We start from the raw sequence: 20,319 nt of genomic DNA, 5'->3' as shown, positions 1-20,319 counted from the left end.
TGGTGTTTACTGAGCAAGTCTTACCGAACTGCCGAAGGCCAGCTCCAGCTGAGGTTGGAACTCGCGAAGGGTGCATGGATGAGGCACTACAATTTCATGATCATAATGGACAATGCGGGAAAGCTGTCTGTTTTATTTATACAGAAGTGGTCAGACTCTGGCACAGACTTTTTACGTCATGGTCAAGTGGTTGTTTCCAAGGATAATTCTGACCTTTGTTTCACCTTAAAGCAGGATGTTATCCATCCTGACTCTGTGGTCAGGAAGTTCTCAATAGATGGTGCATATCAATCAGTAACACATTCCTACTACAATCCTCATTCTACAACTTAATGTTTAATTGGTTAAGGGAGGAAATGCATCACAGAAGGAGGGACCTAAAGATCAAGGATGGTCAATGGGGGCAGCAGAAACTGCATGAATTGTAAAAGGCCCTCTTACCAAGACATTATCAACAACATTAGCTTCCAAGCTCACATTGATAGTAAAGACCAACTCCGCAGTGGCAGCCAATGGCTAACTAGATTACAGAAATCCTAGCGGGATTGTCTGGTTTCCATGCAAAGGGAGGTGGAGCTGCATTCAGGTGATTGTAGAGACATCTGGGCCCTGCCCAGCAGTGGGAAATTCCTTGAGGCCCTGCCTGCAATGAAACAATACTCTTCACACTTTCCTGTCTTCCACACCCACCACACGGACCCCAGCACTGAAGGTTGTTCCTTAGAAACCAAATAGGACCACAAAAAACAAATAAGCACGAGAGAATAGACACCTCCAAGTGATTCTGAATGATCCAGTTGAATATGCCCCAGGACCAAATGGGTGATTTCTTTTTTCCTTTTTAATCTCTTTTGTGTATGTTTCACATACACTGTTTTTGAAAAATGCCGGAATCAGATATACCTAGGAAGTTCTGGCACTTCTTTTGGATGTTGTCTTTCTTTTTAGATTTATTTGAAAGATTAAGTGAGGGAGAGAGATTTTCCATCAGCTTGGTCATTCCCAAATGACCACAGCAGACAGGTCTGGGTAGGCTGCAGGAGTGCTGAAGAGTGGGTGGCTCCTGCACCCCATGCACTGGATGAAGGAAGTGTCAGTCGGCTGTTTCTTTAGCCCCTCCCCATGTGACCAATGGTCCGTTAATCCTGTGGTTTCTCGGATATTCTCCTTCAGAGCCCTGGTGAGACAGGTGCTGAAATCCTTTGTAGGTAAACATCAGTACAAGCACTGGCTCAAACCTCAGGGCAGGGGAGTGGTGGCCTTAAATGCATTATGGTCTTTTCCATTTTGGAAGCACTTGCACAAATGTGTCATCTCAATGTGCGGTGTGGGGACCAGATGCCTGCTGGAGGTGGTGTGATGGTGCCTGGAGACGGCAGGTAGGGGAAGTTGCACAACCACGGCTGGCTTTGTAGTAGCTCTGAGTGCTCATGGCTAACAGTTTTGGGGGAAATTGGGGAGAATGTACTCTTGCAGCCCCAAGTGCTGCTAAGATTGTAATCACAAGACATCATTCAGTTAACATTTCATGGGTGTATCTCTTGTGCATCAGACACCGGTGTCATTTTAATTTCAGCACTTTTTTTTTATGAAATATTAAGACTTGCATTTTACAGGTTAAGAAAGTGGAGTCATAGAGGTGTCTCCTAGCTTGCATAAGGCACACAGCTAAGAATTTAATAAATAACAGGTTAGACTTTGAGCCAGGCCATTGAACTCTTGGATTTTGATGCTTGTGCTAACTTTCCTTCCCAGTTGTAGAGGCCAGGGTCCACAGGCTGGTGCCTGTGGGGGTCCCAGGAGTTGCTAGCAGTTCAGGGTGGCAGGTCTCCTCTTTGTTAGGCTAGCTTTCCATTATTGTGAAATACCTGAGAGGAACATGTTAGGAGCGGTGGAGGTTTTGTTTTTTCTTTTGGCTTACAATTCGGGAAGTTCAGGTTTCAAGAATGGGCAGCTGTTAGTCTGGCACCTGATGGGCATAGGTGTGGAGAGAGGGTCACGCATGGAGGGACAGTCACACGGTGAGCCAGCAAGCCGACTCCAGGAAGACAAACACTTTATGAGGCCTGATCCTTGGGTCTACCCTGGCAACCTAATCCAGTTACTCCCAGAGGCCCTGCCTTGAAGCAGTGAGATATACCCCCTTAATCCACTAACTGTTCTGTAAAGATAGATTTATTTGAAAGTCATAGTTACACACACACACACACACACACACACACACACACACACACACACACAGAGGAAGAGACAATGAGAGAAATCTTCCATTTACTCATTCACTCCCCAGATGTCTACCATGGCCAGGGCTGGACCAGGTTGAAGCCAGAACTCAGAAACTGGTCTACCACATGGGTAGCAGGGGCGATCTTCCAATACTTTTCCCAGACCATGAAAGTGGAGCAGCCCGCACGCAGACCTGCACCCTGTGGGGTCTCAGCATTACAGGCGGTAGGCATTGCTTGCTACCCCCACAATGCTAGTCTAAATCCATCAACTGCTAATGGAGATTTGGGGGTTTAGGTGTCTGCGTGAGTTGGGGCATTAAGTCCTGTTGAGACCATCACCTATTGAGTTTGCAGCAAGTCAGGCGCTCTAAGCAGGTTGCTCCGAGGGACTGGGCTCCTCCTTCCTCTGACAGTCAGCTCTTCCCCTTGAACCGTTGCTCTTGCCATCTTCTTAATTGATGGAGACTCACCCCTGCCCCTGGGCCATTTCCTTTTCTACTAGAACTTTCTGTGCCCCTTCTGCCTTACCTTGAGCACTTCAGAAACTCACCTCACAACCCTGACTTTCTCCAGAGAACAGTTGAGCATTGCAAGGCCAGCTCGGCCTCTGTAGTTGCGCTCAGGCCTCAGCCCAGGGGCCTTCTGCAGCCCCTAGCTTCACCCTGCACTGACTGCTCCATTCTGACTCTTGGCTTGTCTGTTCTACTTCCTCCCCCCCCCCCCAGCCCCCCCTCCCCTCCTCAGGACACAGTCAGTTTCCCTGGTTTTCTTTATGCTGTTTCTTTCTCTTGGGTTCCACCCCATCCCTACACACCCCTCCCTCAGTTCCTGCCCCATTTAGTATTTCTGTAAAATCTCTCTCTCTCTCTCTCTCTCTCTCTTGGAAAGGCAGATTTACAGAGAGAAGGAGACACAGAAAGATCTTGGTTCACTCCCCAAGTGGCCACAATGGCCAGAGCTGAAATGATCTGAAGCTAGGAGCCAGGGGCTTCTTCTGTGTCTCCCATATGGGTGCAGGGTCCCAAGGTTTTGGGCTGTCCTCTGCTGCTTTCCCAGGCCATAAGCAGGGAGCTAGATGGGAAGCAGCGCAGTTGGGACACATGGGATCCTGGAGTTTGCAAGGGGAGGATTAGCCAGTGGATCCTTGCCAGGACCATATTTCTGCAAAGTTTCTCTCACTGTTCTGCCTGGTTCCTTTTCTGTCTTTTCCTCATTTTAGTGACCGTGTCTGTCTTGCGGTGACATTATACACCTGGACAGCAAGGTGGCTCATGTACTACCCAGTCCACGTCTACCATCAACAGCTCTGGTGATGGTGGGGGATGAAGGGCTTAAAACTTCTCCAGGGTCACTCACCCAGGAAAAGATAGAAGACACCAAAGGAAAAAAAATGAAATGTCCAACATCATTTACTGTCAGTCACAAATAACAGTCTGATAATGTGTATTATGATCCTTGTTTTGCAAATGAAGGCACAGAGAGGTTAAGTAACTTATCCAAGGCTAACCAGATGGTGAGTGTTGAGTCAGAATCTGAGCTGAAGCTCTCAGAGCAGCTGCCTTTTAAAAGAGTTGCTGGCTAAGGAGAGAACGAGAAACCACTCCCGCAGACACACACACTCGCAGCAAAGCACGTACAGTCCCTCTTCTTTCTCCCTCTCTCTCTTCATTTATTGGCCTCTTCCACGTCAGGGACAGTTACGTCCGTGACCTCTCAAGGTCTGCCTTAAGTTCCCTGTGATCTTGTGAACCATTTCCTGTTTCTCCACCTTCTTTTCTGTTATGCTCCACACCCAGACGTCAGAGAGAAATCAGTTCACCCTTTTGGCGGAGGCATCAGATGCGACTGTGTAGTCTCAGCCAAGGCAGAGCGCTTCAGATTAAACGCTGGGTAAGCACTGCGAACATGGCTGCATACCCGCAGCTTCTGCTGAGAACTACATCTCCCAGAGTGCAGCAGGACAAGTTGTTCTGACCAGAGCCTGAGAAAGCTCCACCTCCTCCCAAGAGGAGGCAGGTGCACGGTCCAGTTTAGGATCTGAGCTCATGGGACTGGGTGCCCTGTACGCTTACCCCTACTGCCTTGCCCAAATTGCTCAACCTCTTTTCAGAAGCAAAGTGTTTTTGTTGTTTTTCCTTCAAGTTAACTTAGTGCTTAAGCATAATGTTTGAGGAGTTGGCAAAGCAGTAACTATAAAGTAATCAGTACAAATAATTGCCCTGGAGGGAGATGATATTACAAGGGGGCATTTCTTACTTTTTCATTAAATAATAGGGAAAAAGGGCTGAAGTTACAGAAGAGGAAGAGTTCTGGTCTTTAGTTCAGAAATCAGAAAACAAATGTACTGAACCAGATGGGTTAACCATCTTAGGAGAAATTATTTAGATCCCATCCTTTCTGGTAAGCAGCAGAAGTGTAAATTCAGTGATTTAATTAAAGAACTCCTGCGTGGGGTTGCTTTATTTTCCCTTTTGGTATCTCTTTCTTTACCATTGCTCTTCCCCATTTTCGTATTATTCAGCACTGTCCTTCCTCTTCCCGACCTGGTCTCCCAGGTTGTTCTCCTACGTCGCACAGCACCCTCCCTGCTGTTTTGAGTTTAAGACAGATGACTTGCTTTGTAAGATACACACAGATGCTTCTGGCTGAGCAGCTGTCCTAAACATTGCTGGTGAGTGTTCGCCATCTAGGGCTGTATGGTGGCTCTTTAAGGACCCAGCAGGTTGGCCCAGTGGTCTAGTGGCTAAAGTCCTTGCCTTGCATATGCTGGGATCCCATACAGACTGCGGTTCTAATCCTGGCAGCCCTGCTTCCCATCCAGCTCCCTGCTTGTGGCCTGGGAAAGCAGTGAAGGACAGCCCAAAACCTTGGGACCCTGCACACATGTGGGAGACCCAGAAGAGGCTCCTGGCTCCTGGCTTTGGATCAGCTCAGCTCTGACCATTGCAGCCACTTGGGGAGTGAAAAGAAGAAGAACCTAGTAGGTCAGTGCTTGTGGTCATCTGGGGAGACTGACTGAACCCCTTAAATGAACATGGTCTGATTTCTGCATGATGTGGCGAAATGGAACATCCTCCTTCTTGGGTGCTTGCCTTCTGCTGTCCATCTGTTAGAACATTTGACAGTCAGCCCAGGAACAGGCAGGACCGCAGGCCACAGTTATGGCCAGAAGGAACAGCACAGGTTCTGGGCAGAGACGAAGGCTTGGGGGCAATGGCTCAGCCACAACACCATGGAAGCTGTGTGGTGTGTGGAAGGCCTCTTACCCCAGTACTCCATGCCCATAGCTTAGGGTTTATAAAAATCAGGCAGTGTTAAGGACAGCCATTCACTGACCTAAATTCTACTTCCGTTTCAGATTTCAGAGCATTTTTAGCTTTCATGTTCTCAGATTAGGTATGCTTCACTGGTAAAATCCATGCAGATATTCCCGAATCCAAAAGAATTGAAAAGCTGAAATGTATCTTATATCCTAAGCGCTTGGAACGAGAGAGATGCAGCCTGTACTCTTGTGTGTGCCCTTTTGATCGGCTTGAGATGGATTAGCAGAAGGAGAAGTTGTGACTTCTGTGTTTATGATGGCTTCAAAGATGACTCCTCAAATCTGGTGAGGTGTTGGGTCTACTTCTCTGCCCAGAGTGAATGTGAGCAAACTCTGCCTTGGAATCTGAAAGCAATTTTCACTGCATATAGATTTGTTCCATGTTATAACCCTTGAATATTCTAAGGTTTTTGTCCCTCAAATTTGATCATGCATTCTCTTATCAGTTGCCATTTTTTTTCTTAATACATTTTTTTTAAAGATCTATTTTTATTGGAAAGGTGGAAAGGCAGATTTACAGAGAGGAGGAGATACAGAGAGAAGGATCTTCATCTGCTGGTTCATTCTCCAAGTGGCCACAATGGAAGGGGCTGAGCCAATCCAAAGCCAGGAGCTTCCTATAGGTCTCAAGGCTTTGGGCTATCCACTACTGCTTTCCCAACATAAGCAGGGAGTTGATGGGAAGTGGAAGTAGAGACAGGACCCGGTACTCATATGGGATCCTGGAGCACCCAAGGGGAAGACTTAGCCCAGAGCCATTGGTTGGAGCCTCATTTACCATCTTACGTGCAGGGTCTCAAAGGAGGGGGACACTAAGGTTTTATGTTCCCAGGGTGCAAGAGTTGGGAGCAAATTGAGAAGAGTGATGATGAGTCATCTGGATTCAGTGTGAGGAAGAAGTTGAGTCCCTGTTGGTTCTGCTCACTTTGCGACCTTGAATAAGTCTCTGAATCCCAGTTTAATAATGTTTTAAGCGCAAGAAAACGAGATCTACCTATGAACATCCAAGGAGGGAATGAATTTGGAAGCAAGCAGTGAGCTACAGAGCCCTGGGCAGGTGGGGGAAGGGTGGCTGTGAAGACAGGTTTTGCAGAAGTTGGCTACCAGAATGCGGGAAGTGGGGGTGGGAATGGAGGAGCGGCCCCCAGATCCATGCTGCCTTCTTCGTGCTCTTCCTCTGTAATCTGAATTGAGCGTTTGCTTTGCTGGGTATCTTTGTGGGCCATGGGCTGGGTTGGAAAGGAGCACAGGGGAAGAGGAAAATGCAAAGGAGTCATTTCTTAAGTCTGTATGGAAACAGGTCCCAGGAGACAGTGTTCTTGCTTTTACCCTTTGGCTTTTTTTTGTGTTTAGTTTTCTCTTCTGGGGGGTGGGGAAACAACTGAATTAATCAGGTGCTGTCTACATTGCTCTAAAACCACAGGCAGGAAGGAATTCATGTTCTGACCAGTGAGCCCAGGTGGGTTTGTTGGAGGACTGGTGGAAACTGAGCTGCCAAAGAGAAGGTGTTGGGAGGTGGTCCTCAGTCCCGCAGGGGTGTGTTTTTCCCTTAGGTTATTCTGATTAGGAGGCATCTGTCTTTGTAGTTCATTTCCGTGTCAGGGAGAGATCAGCTGCTCCCAGAGCATGCAACTTTGTTTCCTTGCTGCTTTCTGTCTTGTATGTGTAAGTGCTGGCCTTGGCACCAGCAGGTGCACTCAGTGAATGCATGCAGTGTGACTGAAGGAGAATCCTCGTGCTTGCTCAGAAACTTGAACAGCTGTTCCCCTCTCCCCTGGAGAGTGGGGGGCACTCCCGTCCCCGTTTTCCTCCCAGGTCGCCTGAGTGGAGTGCGCCTGAGAGGAAGCTGTAGTCACGGCACGCCAAGCGGCCTGTCCCTGCTGGGCAGGAAACCTAGAGTGATGAATGGGGCTGGATGAAGTCATCCCGCTCCTCCAATCAGGCTGCTCGGAGCCAGCCAGGGGCCTCTGCAGATCAGGCAGGCTGCCGGCTGCTCTCATGTACCTTTAGACAGAGGCTGCGAGTCTCTGGGAGTGGAGTGGGAGGGTGTGAACCGCCCGCTCCCGGCTCCTGGGTAGGCCTCAGTCAGTCTGAATGTTACTGCAAGGTGAGTGGCTTCGCCGGGCGAATTCTTCTCCCTCTGCACCCTCCACCTGCCGTGCTGGCCTCTGGCATTTCCTCGCACAGCACCCTCCTGTTTCCGTTTGAGTACCTGTACCTTTGGGAGGTCCCCACACCTGCCCCCACGAGCCCTCAGCCGCCTCCCTCGCTGCTCCCCCCAGCTCTTGCCCAGCACCCATCAGCTGGCTATCACCCACAGCCTCCCCTCTCCCCGACCCCCTGGGTACCAGTTGGACAGTGATGGGAGGGCCGGATCCCATCTCTGTGCCCTGTCCCCAGCAGGGGGAGCCTGCTGTGACCCACACTTGCCTCTTGGGAAGAGGAGGAAGCAGCATATAGGGGGCCCCCCCTGACTCAGCCTCAAGGGCTTCTATGGAAATACAGGCAGCCCTCCCACCACGACTGTCCGGCTGCGCTGGGTACCCCCACACTCTTTCTTTCCCCTACCCAGGCCCCATGGGGCCAGAGAACAGAAGGAGGTCTCTGCGGCCTGGCCTTCAGCCTTCAGAGGGGCGGTTCGTGTTCTCTGGTGGATGTTTGTGACTCTTCTTTTTCTCTCTGGTGGTGCCGCTCCGTAGGCCAAGCAGAGACCATGGAGCCGGCTGATATGGCGACAGCAAAGGTAGGATGGAAATGCTGCCGGCCGCACTGTGCGTAAGTGGCTTCGCTTGCCAAGTTCTGCCTTTAGTTCACTTTGCTCCCCTCCCTCCTCCCCCTCAGCCATCACTGCTGAGCACCCAGGGGCTGGGTCCGAGTGGAGGGAAAAGCTTGGAGTATATAGAGACCTTGGAGAGGGGAGGAGGAGCCTGGCCCTGCAGCACACACCCTTGTGGGTTGGGCCTGGGGTCTGAGCAGTCAGGGCAGGGTAGGGTGGGGCAGAGGTGGCCTGAGTTTCCTCCGGACTCATTTTGGTGTTGTCTTTTTTCCTGTAAGTTGACCTTGTTTTTATTGAGCTTTATTCTGTGTCTCTTTAGCCAGCTCTCTCCTCTGCCCTCTGAATTCCCTCTCTGCTTGTGCCCTGCCTGATGAGGATGCTTCTTGAATCCATTGTTGTTATTGCCACACGTGTAACCTTCCCTGGGCTTCTCTGACCCTCTTCCTGTTGTTGTATAAGGAGGGGAAGGGGGCTGGGAGGGACGGCATTGGACAATCTCAAAGCAGTGCTGGTCTCATCCAGCAGCACGTGTGGGTCTAGGTGTGATGAGAAGTTGCTGTCTGAGTGGTAAATGCTGCTGCTGTCCCCTCTTAATGCCATCGGTGCCCCAGTGGCAGTGCGGATATGGGTACCTCAAGGTGCTGATGTCTGGGGGCTGGGGTGCACGAACCCTGTGAGCACACTAGAGGGCGTTCCTGAGGCAGCTTTCCGCTCTCCTGGATCTGACTTGCAGTTTGAAATTTGTTTTTCTGTGTTTTTCCAAGCAAGGAGGTTGAGCTCCTGGGAGTGTATGGAGGCTGAGCCTTTGCTACCCCAACCTCAGCCCCTGTGTGCAGGTCTCTACCTGTAATCAATCCAGAAAAATCTCAGCTCTTGTTTGGGGGGGCCTTGCTTCCTGACCAAATGGCAGGGTCTGCTTTCTCCCAGAGATGGAAGACTGGACCAGGTTCAGACGTCTGGAGCAGGTTGGGTGCCCTGTACTGTTGTAGGTGGCAAAGAGCATGAGCTAGGGGACCACGTAGCAGGCAGCAGTGTGGAACAGTGGTCAGGACTGGGCACTGTGCTGTAAGCTCCTTCATTCCACCCCCAGGTGCTAGGGAGAGCACAAGTGAGTGAGAACACATCTCCCTGGGCCTGCCTTCTTGTGTCTCCCTTTCTTCCTCTCTCTCCATTTCTTCCACAAACACCTTGGAACCTATCTTGAACCAGAGGTGGCGCGAGGTACAGTGACCCTTTGACAGAGTGAGGTGGCAGCTGTGGGAAAAGATACCTTCCACTGTGTTAGGATTCAGTTTGCTGCAAGTGGTTTGCTGTGGGGGCTGGAATGCTGTCGTGTGTGATGTCTTGTGCTAAGGCCTTGCAGTCCTGCTGGTAGGCTAGTTCTTGAAGCTCTAAGTGGTTTGTTCTGAGCCAGGCTCTCCGGGGTGCTGGTGGGGAGTGTTATGGGAAAGGTGTGGGCTAGAAGCACTGGGGAGCTATTTTGCAGTTAGTTTGAAAGCTGTGTTTATGCTTGCATTTGCATAAGAAGGCAAGAACACACTCGGATTCCTTTGCTATCCCTTAATCCAGATCCACTGGGTATCTAATCAGGTAGGGAATCTGACCTTGGGGCTCTGTCATTCCTGAGGTTAGAAGCTGCTTCCAGGACCTTGACTACAAGGCAGATGTAGTCAGCAAGAGATGCCAGCTAGCCCCAACACTATGATTTTTTTTAACCTGTTCTCATACAAACCACTGGAAGGAGCTTAGTTCCATTATTCCTGGATAGACACTGGGGAGGGTCCTGGGGCCTCCTCCATTGGCAAGCCGAATTTGCTTTTATCTGGGGAGAATATTTTGGCTGCCATCAGTTCTCTGGAAGGCTTACAACTCTTACTTGAACTGATTAAGATGCCGCGTACAAGAGAATCTATGTTTGAGCTGGTATACCAAATCCCTGATGATAAGAAAAAGCAGCTGAATCCTTGCATGATTTGGATACCTAACCACACACCCCTTATCATGCATTTCCTTTTCTATTTCCGAGAGGATGCTCCCAAATTTCCCCTTGGTCCCAGTGTTCTAGATTAAATTATCCTGGAGTGAGAGAGCATTGGATGGAGGCGTGGTAAGACCTGATGACAGCACTTCCTGTGCTTAGTTCCTGGAGGAGGGCTTTCGGCTGTGTGACTTCATTTCTTGAAATCTGCATTTGGAAGCTGTATTATTGCATATCCCTAGCACACCTCCCAGCCTCCTTCTTAAGGTTGAACTTTCAGTCTGGAGCTGTCTGATGCTCTCATCTGCCTGTGTTAAGATATGTGGATGACAAATTGTATGCTGAGCAGTTCCATCTCAAATTGAACTTAAGAGGATCAAAAACACTTATTAATCTATTCATTCAACAAATGTTTATTAAATGCCAATTTTATGCCAGTGGAGAGTTCAGAAGGGAGGCTCTAGAGGCGGATAACACACCATCGCAGTGAGCAGGTGCACACGGGTTCTTGGGTGAGACAGATGAATAAACAAATTAGAGCAGTGCCAGATAATAGGATCATAATAGAAATGCAAGTCACTAGGGATGCATAAAAGAATTATTTGAATAGGCAGGCCACACAGGGCTTTGTCAAGGAAGTGACATTGGATCTGATATTTTATGTGTGGGTGGGAATTCAGCAGGTGGACAAGAGCAAAGTGACCCAGCTATGATTCTGAATAAGGTGTGTACATTGAAATGCTCTGGCTCTGTGAACTCGAGTGAGTGAGCTTGACTTTCGTGGTCTTAATTTCCTGATTGATGAGTAAAGATACCACCAAAACTGCAGGGTTATGGCAAGCATTTTTTACATGGTCACTGAGTAGCTGCTAGTGGCAAGGGACAGCAGGAACAAGATGGAGTCGGGATCATGTGGCTGGTACTTAGGATACATGTGGACCACGGGAGGCAGATGAGACTAGAAGCATAGCTGCGGGTGGAAATCCCATGAAAGCTTTGTATGTGACTGAAATTAGTTAGATTCTGGGAAGTAATTGAAGGAATTTAATATATTACTATATTTGCTTAAAAAAAAAAAGTACTCTTTGGGTGCCAGCTTAACCAAACAAGTTAAGCCACTACCTGTAACACTGGCATTCCTAATGTTTGCCAGTTTGAGTCTTGGCTACTCTGCTTATGATTCAGCTTCCTGCTAATACACCTGGGAAAGCAGCAGAGGATGACCCGAATCTGTGGGACTCTGCATCCATGTGGGCAATCTTGACGAAGCTCCTGGTTTCAGCCTGGTGTAACCCAGCTTTTGGGGGTATCTGGAGAGTAAACCAGCAGATGGGAAATCTCTCTGTGTAACTCTGCCTTTCAAAAAGAAAAAATAACATGGATCTTAGGAAAAAGCAAAGAAAGATAAGGCATTTTCTGGGTCCAAGGAGGACAGTGGAGTTCATTTCCTCCTTTCACTCTGTCTTGGTAATTTTCTCATATGTTTGTGATTTTTGAACACGGGAGTTGTGTCTTTTTTAATCTGTGGGAATTTTGGCGAGCATCAAACATTTTATGTGGCATGTGTTAGATACTCAATAAATATCTGAATTAGCAAAGAAGAGAGGGTTGTACAACTGTGAATTGACAAATGACACTTGACAGGCAGATAATAGCAGAGATTAACTCTGTCATATCTCAAGAGCTACAATTGACCTGACTTAGAACCATGGAAGGGAAATCACTGAGGTCAGGTGATGTTTCAGTTTCTGGTCTCATTTGTTGATGGGTACAAGAGGTCAGAGTGAGAAGGACATGTGTAGGGTCAAGGAAGACAGTATTTATTCATGCTGGGAGGAGAAGTAGTTTAGTTGGACATTTATGTCTCTGGGTAAGGAAGTTGTAGTGAAGTTGTTAACACTGTGATAGATGCTCTTTTGTTTCTGGTGGACGTGTGTCTCAATAAACCCATCATAAGCTGAAGATGTTAGTGGAAAATGAATGTAATATGCATCGCCTGCTGAAGTCCTGGCATAGCAGCATACCATGGTGCACCATGTTGGTTGTCTCCCCTAGGTGACTGGGAACTGTTCAGATATCTGCAACTCCTGTAAAACTATCTGGGATCAAGTCCTAGTTCCCTTTCTGAGTCCAGCTCTTATGGGGAAGTGGAGAGGCAGCAGGTGATGGCCCAAGTACATGGGGTCCTTGCTATCCACAGAGTAGTATTGGTTTAGACCCGGCCCATTCCTGGCTATTGTGGGCAGTTGCAGTTGCCGGTGAACCAGCAGACACAAGGTCTCTGTTTCTTTTCCCTTCAGATTAGTGAACCTGGAAAATGAAAAGCTAGATGAGGGGGCTCTGTGTGCCAACAACCTAGCAACGGGGGCTGGTTGCCTCGGGAGCAGCAGAGTAGGAGGCTTCTCCCACAGTTGAATGCTGGGTGTCAGAACCGAGAAAGCTGCCCTCCTGGCGGGGGTCTGGACATCTGGATTTTGCGGAGAATCTGAAGAACGCTGGACTTGGCACAGAATTTTGCCAGGTATTTTGCCTAGAAGCAATCACCAAACTATACTGAGATATATAGCTGCACCGGTATTGTTTATATTAAAAAGTATTTTTTAGCACAAAATTTAAAAATATATGCTTTGATGTTAAAAAGTCCAATGTATTTGAACTTTTTAAAACTTAGCGTGTTGTCCTAATCTTTTGCAGTTCAGCATGGATCTATGTAGAAGTTTTGGGGTGCCCGTCAATGACAGGGTGCCTCTGGGTTGTCAAAGCTAATTAGTGTTTTTCTTTTTTGTTTTTCAAGATTTTTTTTTTTAAATTGGGAAGGCAAATTTACACAGAAGGAGAGACAGAAATAAAGATCTTCCATCCACGGTTCACTCCCCAAATGGCCACCATGGCCAGGGATGAGCAGATCCGAAGTCAGGAGCAGTGAGCTTCTTCTGGGTCTCCCACGTGGATGTATGATCCCAAGGCTTTGGGCTGTTCTCTGCTACTTTCCCAAACCATAAGCGGGAAACAGGATGGAAAGCAGAACAGCCAGGGCATGAACCTGCGCCCATGTGGGGTCCTGGAGCTTGCAAGGGGGATATAGCTGAATGAGCTATCACATTGGGCCCCCGGTTGTTTTATGTGGAAGGGCACAGGTGCATTTCCATGCAGTCCTAGTCACAGACAGATGGAAGCTGAACTCTGGTTTGCTCAATGTATATGAGGGCACTTCAAAAAGTTGTCGGAAATTTTTATTAAAGAACTTCCATGGGACTGGCGCAATGGCTCAGTGGCTGAATCCTTGCTTTGCACGTGCTGTAATCCCATATGGGTGCTGTTTCATGTCCAGGCTACTCCACTTCCCATCCAGTCCTCTCTGCGTGGCATGGGAAAGCAGTAGAGAATGGCCCTAAACCTTGGGACCTTGCATCTGCATAGGAGACCTGGAAGAGGCTCCTGGTTCCTGGCTTCAGATCAGCTCAGCTTCTGCTATTGTGGACATTGAGAAAATGAACCAGTGGATGCAAGGTCTTTCTGTTTCTCCGTCTCTCTGTAAATCTGATCTGCCTTTCCAATAAAAATAAATAAATCTCTAAAAAAAATATTAATTCTGGTAAAAAAAAATTGTGACATTTTTGCTTAGCTTTTTTCCCCCAATATATATTTCTTTCATCAGAAATAAATCTGCATGTGTTTGAGTCAATTTTTGTACCAAAAGAAATGTATTATAGCATTTTCATATCTGCTGTGAAATTAAAGCATTTTTAACCCCGAGCCTGAAGATACTGACGAGAAAATGCCCTGATGATAGGAAAGGAAACATTTCAAAATGCAGCCCATTAGATGCCGTCTGTTCCATCCGTATAAACCTGTGTTTCTTGGCAGCAATAACAGCAGTATGTTCTGAAGGCGCTATTTCTGGACACCTGTCATGCAAATAGGAAGTTCTTGTCTCCGTAAAAGATGATGACAAATCGGATCTTTTTCCTGGCCAGCTCTTGCACTAAGAACAGACTAATCAAGAAATAATTATCACAGACATACTTAGGTTAGTTGAGCATATTCACCAATATGAGTGGATGGATTTTTAAAAATGACACAATGGTTACCAACTTGTACTCATTTTTGGAAAACGGGTGGTATGTCCTGATTTGATATGTTCCCTTTTTTAAAAAAATGGGATTAATTACATTACACTTTATGTGATTTGATTATTTCACACCCGTGTCTTATATTCCTTATTGTTTTTTAAGATTCTAGCACAACAGATTTTTCTATGAAATGTGTTTTTTCTGGGTCATGAATATGATAGCCACAATAGTCGACTGGCCCACCAGGAATCTTGCATATGTAAGATGCAAATAGAAGCAGTGGGGGGCCCTGAGTGATAGCCTGGTAGCTAAAGTCCTCGCCTTGAATGCACCAGGATACCATATGGGCTCCACTTCCCATCCAGCTCCCTGCTTGTAGCCTGGGAAGGCAGTCAAGGAAAGCCCAAAACCTTGGGACCCTGCACCCACGTGGGATACCTGGAGGAAGTTCATGGTTCCTGGCTTTGGATCGGTGCAGCACCAGCTCTTGTGGTCACTTGGAGAGTGAATCATCAAACAGGAGATCTTCCTCTCTGTCTCTCCTCTTCTCTGTATATCCCTATTTTCCAGTAAAAATAATTTTTTAAGAATAAAAAAAAAAACCAATAAAATAAAATATTTTAAAAAAAGAATCAGTGGGACTTGCATTATGGCACAGTGAGTTAGGTCGTCACTTGTGATGCTGACATTCTTTGCAGGTGCTGTGTCTGGGATAGAGCAGAAGATGGCCCAAGAGCTTGGGCCCCTGCACCCACATGGGAGACCGGGACGAAGATCCAGGCTCCTGCCTTAGCCAGGCCTAACTCTGGTTGTTGTGGCTACTTGGAGGTGAATCAGTGAATGGAAGGTCTCTCTCTCTCTCTCTCTCTCTCTCCCTCCCTATTCCTGACTCTAAACACCCCCCCCCCCCCGTAACTCTTTCCTTCAAATAATAAATACTAGTACTAGTGAAATGGGAGGAAAATGAAGTGGAAGCCTTGTGTGCATGAAGGAGACAGGTGGATGGTGTTTATGTCGTGCAAGTGTCCCCAACGCTGGCTGGTTACAGCAGTGAGGACTTCCACGCTGCGTCACCTCGGACATCACTGCCTCCTCCCAGCATCCAGAGGCTGGTTCTCATCCCTGACTTTTTCCTAGAGGAAGGAGCTAAGGCTTAAGAGAAAGACATAATTTGCTCAGGGTTGCTGTTCAGTCTGTTTTTTGCACCTAAGTCTAATTCCAGTACCTCCACACTCAACCACAACACAGACCTCTGGGACTGATGTCAAGGCCAGGTCAGTGAAGAATGCGGTTTCTCTGCGCTTGTCATATCAGCAAGCAATTTCTCTGCCAACAGTAGATGCTTGTCATGCCCTTGGCCGGGAGATGGCCACTGTGAAATGAGCAACACTCAATTCATCTCTATCTTCCACTTCCCCATACACAATACTCATATGTCATAGTGTGGAAAAGGAGAAATCCCCATTGGGTGCAAGGAGAGCAAGAGGCGGTTGGCTATGGGGGAATGGGTGCCCTTCCCTGGCAGACTCTGAGCTTACAAGCAGCCGCTAGCACCATCACGCACCCTGAATTTCTCCCGAGACTAAACCAGGAGGGCCAGGGCGGTCATTAGAAATCTGCCTTGTTCCTCCCATCTGGCGCGAGAGGTGTTTCCTTTTCTGTGCTTGTAATTAGAACAATGAACGGAATCCACAGCGGGCTCCCTCCTGGCTGCTGGGGTTTTTCTGAGCTGTGTGTTATCTTTCTTGACAGTGGGGCTCTTGCCTCCTAGGGTCTGCCCTTCTGTCAACCAGCAAAGTCATGTGACCCTGCAGCATTCACTGAACAGGTCATGCAGTCCAACCCGCCCTGGGGTCAGGCAGTCAAGCGTTTTGGAAGCAAAGGGAATGGTGGTATAGAAAAGGGAGCTGCTTTGGGGATTATATTCACAGCCCTAGCGAGCGCGCTAAGGCGACTTGTCTGCAGATATCCTGGGCCCTACACACGGAGACAGTGGCTGCAGGAAGAGGGAGGGTCCCAGCTGAGAGATGAGGGGCTGGTGTGGCCCCAGCTGTGTGCTGTGTATTGTTTACATTTGTCAACTCTGGGTGTTAGGGGGGGTTTATTCCAGGGACCCCGTAAGTATCAGAGTCTATGGATGATCTAGTCCCTTCTGTACAACAGTACAGTACTTGCCATGGAACTTGGGCACATCCTCTCAAAACACAATTTTGGGGAGAGGTGGCCAGTATTGGTGGTACAGTGGGTTAAGCTACTCCTTGGCTCCAGCATCCTACATCAGAGTGCATGTTTGAGTCCCAGCTGCACTGCTTCCGATCCAGCTTTCTGAGAACCTACCTGGGGAGACCTGAAGACCTAGACCGAATAAATGCTTGATCTTCTTCCACCAGTGGGGGAGACCACAAGGGAGTTCCTGGCTCTGATTTGGGTGTTGGGGGCAAACCAGTACATGGTTATTCTGTCCCTCCTACCTCCTGCCTCTAGAACTCTGCATTTCAAATAAAATCAATAAATCTTAAAAAACAAAGGCAAAAACAAAACAGGTCTGCCAATGAATTAGAGCAGACAAAGAGGCAAATTCACAAAAAGGGAGCTTCCGTTCCCTGATTGACTTCACAGATGGCCTGGCACATAGCTGAGGGTCCAGAATTCCGGCCATTCTTCCCCCAAGGGTGGCCGGAGCCTGACCACCTGAGCCATCCCCACTGCCTGCCAGGAAGCTGAGATCAGGAGCGGAGTTGAGGCACTCTGCCGCAGGACTGGGGCACCTGCAGCAGAGTCGCAGTCACTGGGCCAGGTGCTTAGCCCAACTCTTGCACTGCAGGTACTTATAGAGGGAGCCATTGTTGAGCGTAGTGGATAAGTAGCTGGCTGCCATGCTGCGAGCACAGCAGAGAATGAGCCAAGTCCCTGGGCCCCTGCCACTCAGTGGGTGACCTAGCTGAAGCTCCCAGCTTTGCCTGCCCCAGCCCTGACCATTGTGGCTATTTCAGGAGTGAACCAGCGGCGGCACTCTCTTTTTCTCCCTGACTCTTTCTTTGTGTAATTCTGCCTTTCAAATAAATACCTGATACAGTTGTGTTATTTGGCACCCTGGACCTGTGACCTCCACATGGGTGGGCTGGACCAACTACAGATCAAAACTTTTTAAAATGACAACTATTGAGTAGCAACTTACATGACAGCAAGTGCCCAAGTGCTGGTTTGTCATATATAGGGAACAAACCACAGGAGTCCTGGAACCATTGTCCCTGTTACACGTGGTTTAATGCCTCAGCAGGGTGCCAGGTGCACTGCAGGACATCACATCCACGCAGCCACTTTCCAGAGTGCCTGGATCTGCACCCCATGGATGGACGCTTTGGCTGCCTGGGTCCTGCCCTCAGACCTCCCCTGGGGCAGGATGAAGCTGCCCAGAAGTGTGCTCTTGACTTGGTGCTTTGTGTTGTTGCCTGAAGGGCTTAGCAGATTGTGAGGGAGGAGTCAGGAAGGCTAGTGAAGGTGATTCTGTCCCTTTTTGTTTGTTTCATTTTCTCTTTGAGTGTCCTGGAGGCATTCTCGAAACAGTCTCTCTAGCTCTACCCACAGGCCTGTCAAACTCTGCCAGCCCTATGGCCGGACTCTGAGCCTCTTGTCACTTTGGCTGGTAGGGCTGGAGGAGAGGGGTGTGCGTGATGGTTGGAAGGACAGGAGGGGAGGGCTGTCTCTGGAGGCTGCAAGCTGGGAGCTGACACAGATGAGCAGACCAGAAGGCGAGGCCAATGCCTGCAGCCCACACTGTCACCCCAGAGCCAGTGACTAATAGTGGCAGAGGGTGGGGAGAGGAGCGTGCCCAGGGAGGAGGAAGGGAGGGAACAGGGAAGTGGTGGGGAGCACCTGACCGGTGCAGCCCTGGCCATCTGCCGGTCCTCTCACACTGGCTCTATTGAGTGCAATGGGGAGTTTGGAAGAGGCTCCTGGCTAGAGGAGGCCAGAGGCTTGTTGTTGAAATGGTGTTTATGGGAGGCTGCGCCCTCCCCCGCTGCTCTTCTCTCACTAGCTTCCTGACCTCCAAAAATGCTCCTTAAATATAACACTCTCAGCGCCTGATGACTCCCCTGCCTGAGCTTGGAGCTTTGATTCCCCAGCGTGTGACTGCAGCACTGCTCTGCCCCAGTTTTGCCAGCAACTAGAAACATGCAGTTTCACCCCCTTACTGCAGCTGCCCTCTGTTCCGGACGTGAGCTGCCAGGGGGTCTCCCATCATGCCGGTCTGTTTTCTGCTCCGATCAGGAGCCAGAGGGTTGGAGGGACTTAGGTGCCCTGAGTTGCTGGTGAAAAAGAGCACAGGCTTGTGGGGGGTGGCAGAGGTGGAAGATTCTGGAGTGCTGAGTTCCCTTGGGCTCTGCCCCTAGTTAACTGAAGCCTTACACGAGAGCTGACCTCAGGGTTCAAAGTTGGAGGGTTTCCGTCGGCCTGGGGGCTTTGAAGGTCTGCGGGCAAGGTCACCGGCTGCAGTCTCCAAGTAAAACAGTAACCTCCCCGCACCATTTCAGTCCCTATCTATGAATGGAGTGGAGAAAGCAGATGTTGCTTCTACTGGGTTAGCAGAGGAGTGATACCAGGATGGGTGAGGCCTGAGGTGACATGGATCAGCTGAAACAGACAACAACTCTGACTGGACCAAGCGTGGACTCTGTAAAGGTGCCAGTTCCGGTGAGGCTCTTGGAAGGCTGACAGCCCCTGGCCTGTTTGATGTGATTGTCTGTTTGAGGGCATGCTGACCTCGGTAACTTTCGCTTTGTTTGCTTGAGATGTTATAGGTCTTAGAATCAACAGATTGCTCCCAGTGACATCCTGTTGCCTTGCACATGGCAAAACTTTCTGTATGTTCACTTAACTGTGAAAATCCTGCTTTGCCTTCCCCTTGGTGCGCTGTCCTGTGCGAAAGCTGCCACCCTGCTCCGTAATAAATCATTTTCCTTGAAAGGTTGATGACTGCATTTTGATTTACAACATGAAGGTTTATAGGAGACCAAAAAAAAATTTTTTTTAATTGTAAAGGGATTTTCCCAACCTTTGTTCTAAGCTCAGTAAAGGCTGGAGCAGTTCAACCACGACAGCAAGTGGATTGGCTATTCTGCCAATGAGTCTGGAAAAGCCAGTTTTTTGATAACTTTTTTTTTATATAAACAGATAGTAGAAACATTGTCATGATCAGACCCCCAACACCTCCTCACCCCCCACCCCCCAAATTAAATTTGCTCATAAACCTAAGGGAGGTTGGTGGTGTTATTTTCTAATCACTGTTTATTTTATTTTAATTTTTAAAATTCTTAATGACTGTTTATTTTTAAATTGTTTCATCAAATACCGAACCTTTGCAAGATAATGTTTAAAAAGTTTGTGTGAAAGCCAGGCATGGTAGCCTAGCGGCTAAAGTCCTTGCCTCGCAAGTACCAGGATCCCATACGGATGCCAGTTCTAATCCCAGCAGCCCCACTTCCCATCCAGCTCCCTGCTTGTGACCTGGGAGACCGTCGAGGATGGCCCAAAGCCTTGGGACCCTGCACCTCTGTGGGAGACCTGGAAGAGGCTCCAGGCTCCTGGCTTCAGACTGGCTCAAATCCAGCCATTCTGGACACTTGGGGAGTGAATCAACGGACAGAAGATTTTCCTGTCTCTCCTCCTGTCTGTATATCTGACTGTCCAATAAAAATAAGTGTTAAAAAAAAGTTTGTATGAAATATAAAGAAGAAAGGACAGCTCTCTTAGTGGTTCTGCCGGCTTTATTAGCTTCCCGCCCTTCGGAGGAGGGTTGAATGTATCATTTCTTCACTTTTTAGTTTACAAATGTAGAATATTTGTGTTTTATTTGTGTATCATATATATATGGAATAATACTATCATGGTGTATGTGTTCATTACAAATATGTATATATATATATATTTTTTTTTCTTTT

The 20,319-nt window shown here is 48.3% G+C and overlaps 1 protein-coding gene across 4 annotated transcripts in view; it reads left to right on the top strand.

The window, feature by feature from the left end:
• The window catches only part of GRAMD1B (GRAM domain containing 1B), a 191,573-nt gene that overhangs the window by 75,206 nt on the left and 96,048 nt on the right, over window positions 1-20,319 (top strand). The window lies entirely within an intron of this gene.

This window comes from Ochotona curzoniae, unplaced genomic scaffold, assembly GCF_017591425.1.
Source record: "Ochotona curzoniae isolate NIBS_2020 unplaced genomic scaffold, NIBS_Ocur_1.0 contig_2723, whole genome shotgun sequence".
NCBI classification, from domain to species: Eukaryota; Metazoa; Chordata; class Mammalia; order Lagomorpha; family Ochotonidae; genus Ochotona; species Ochotona curzoniae.
The sequence above is the reverse complement of the archived record's forward strand: the minus strand, read 5'-3'. Positions and strand labels throughout refer to the sequence as shown.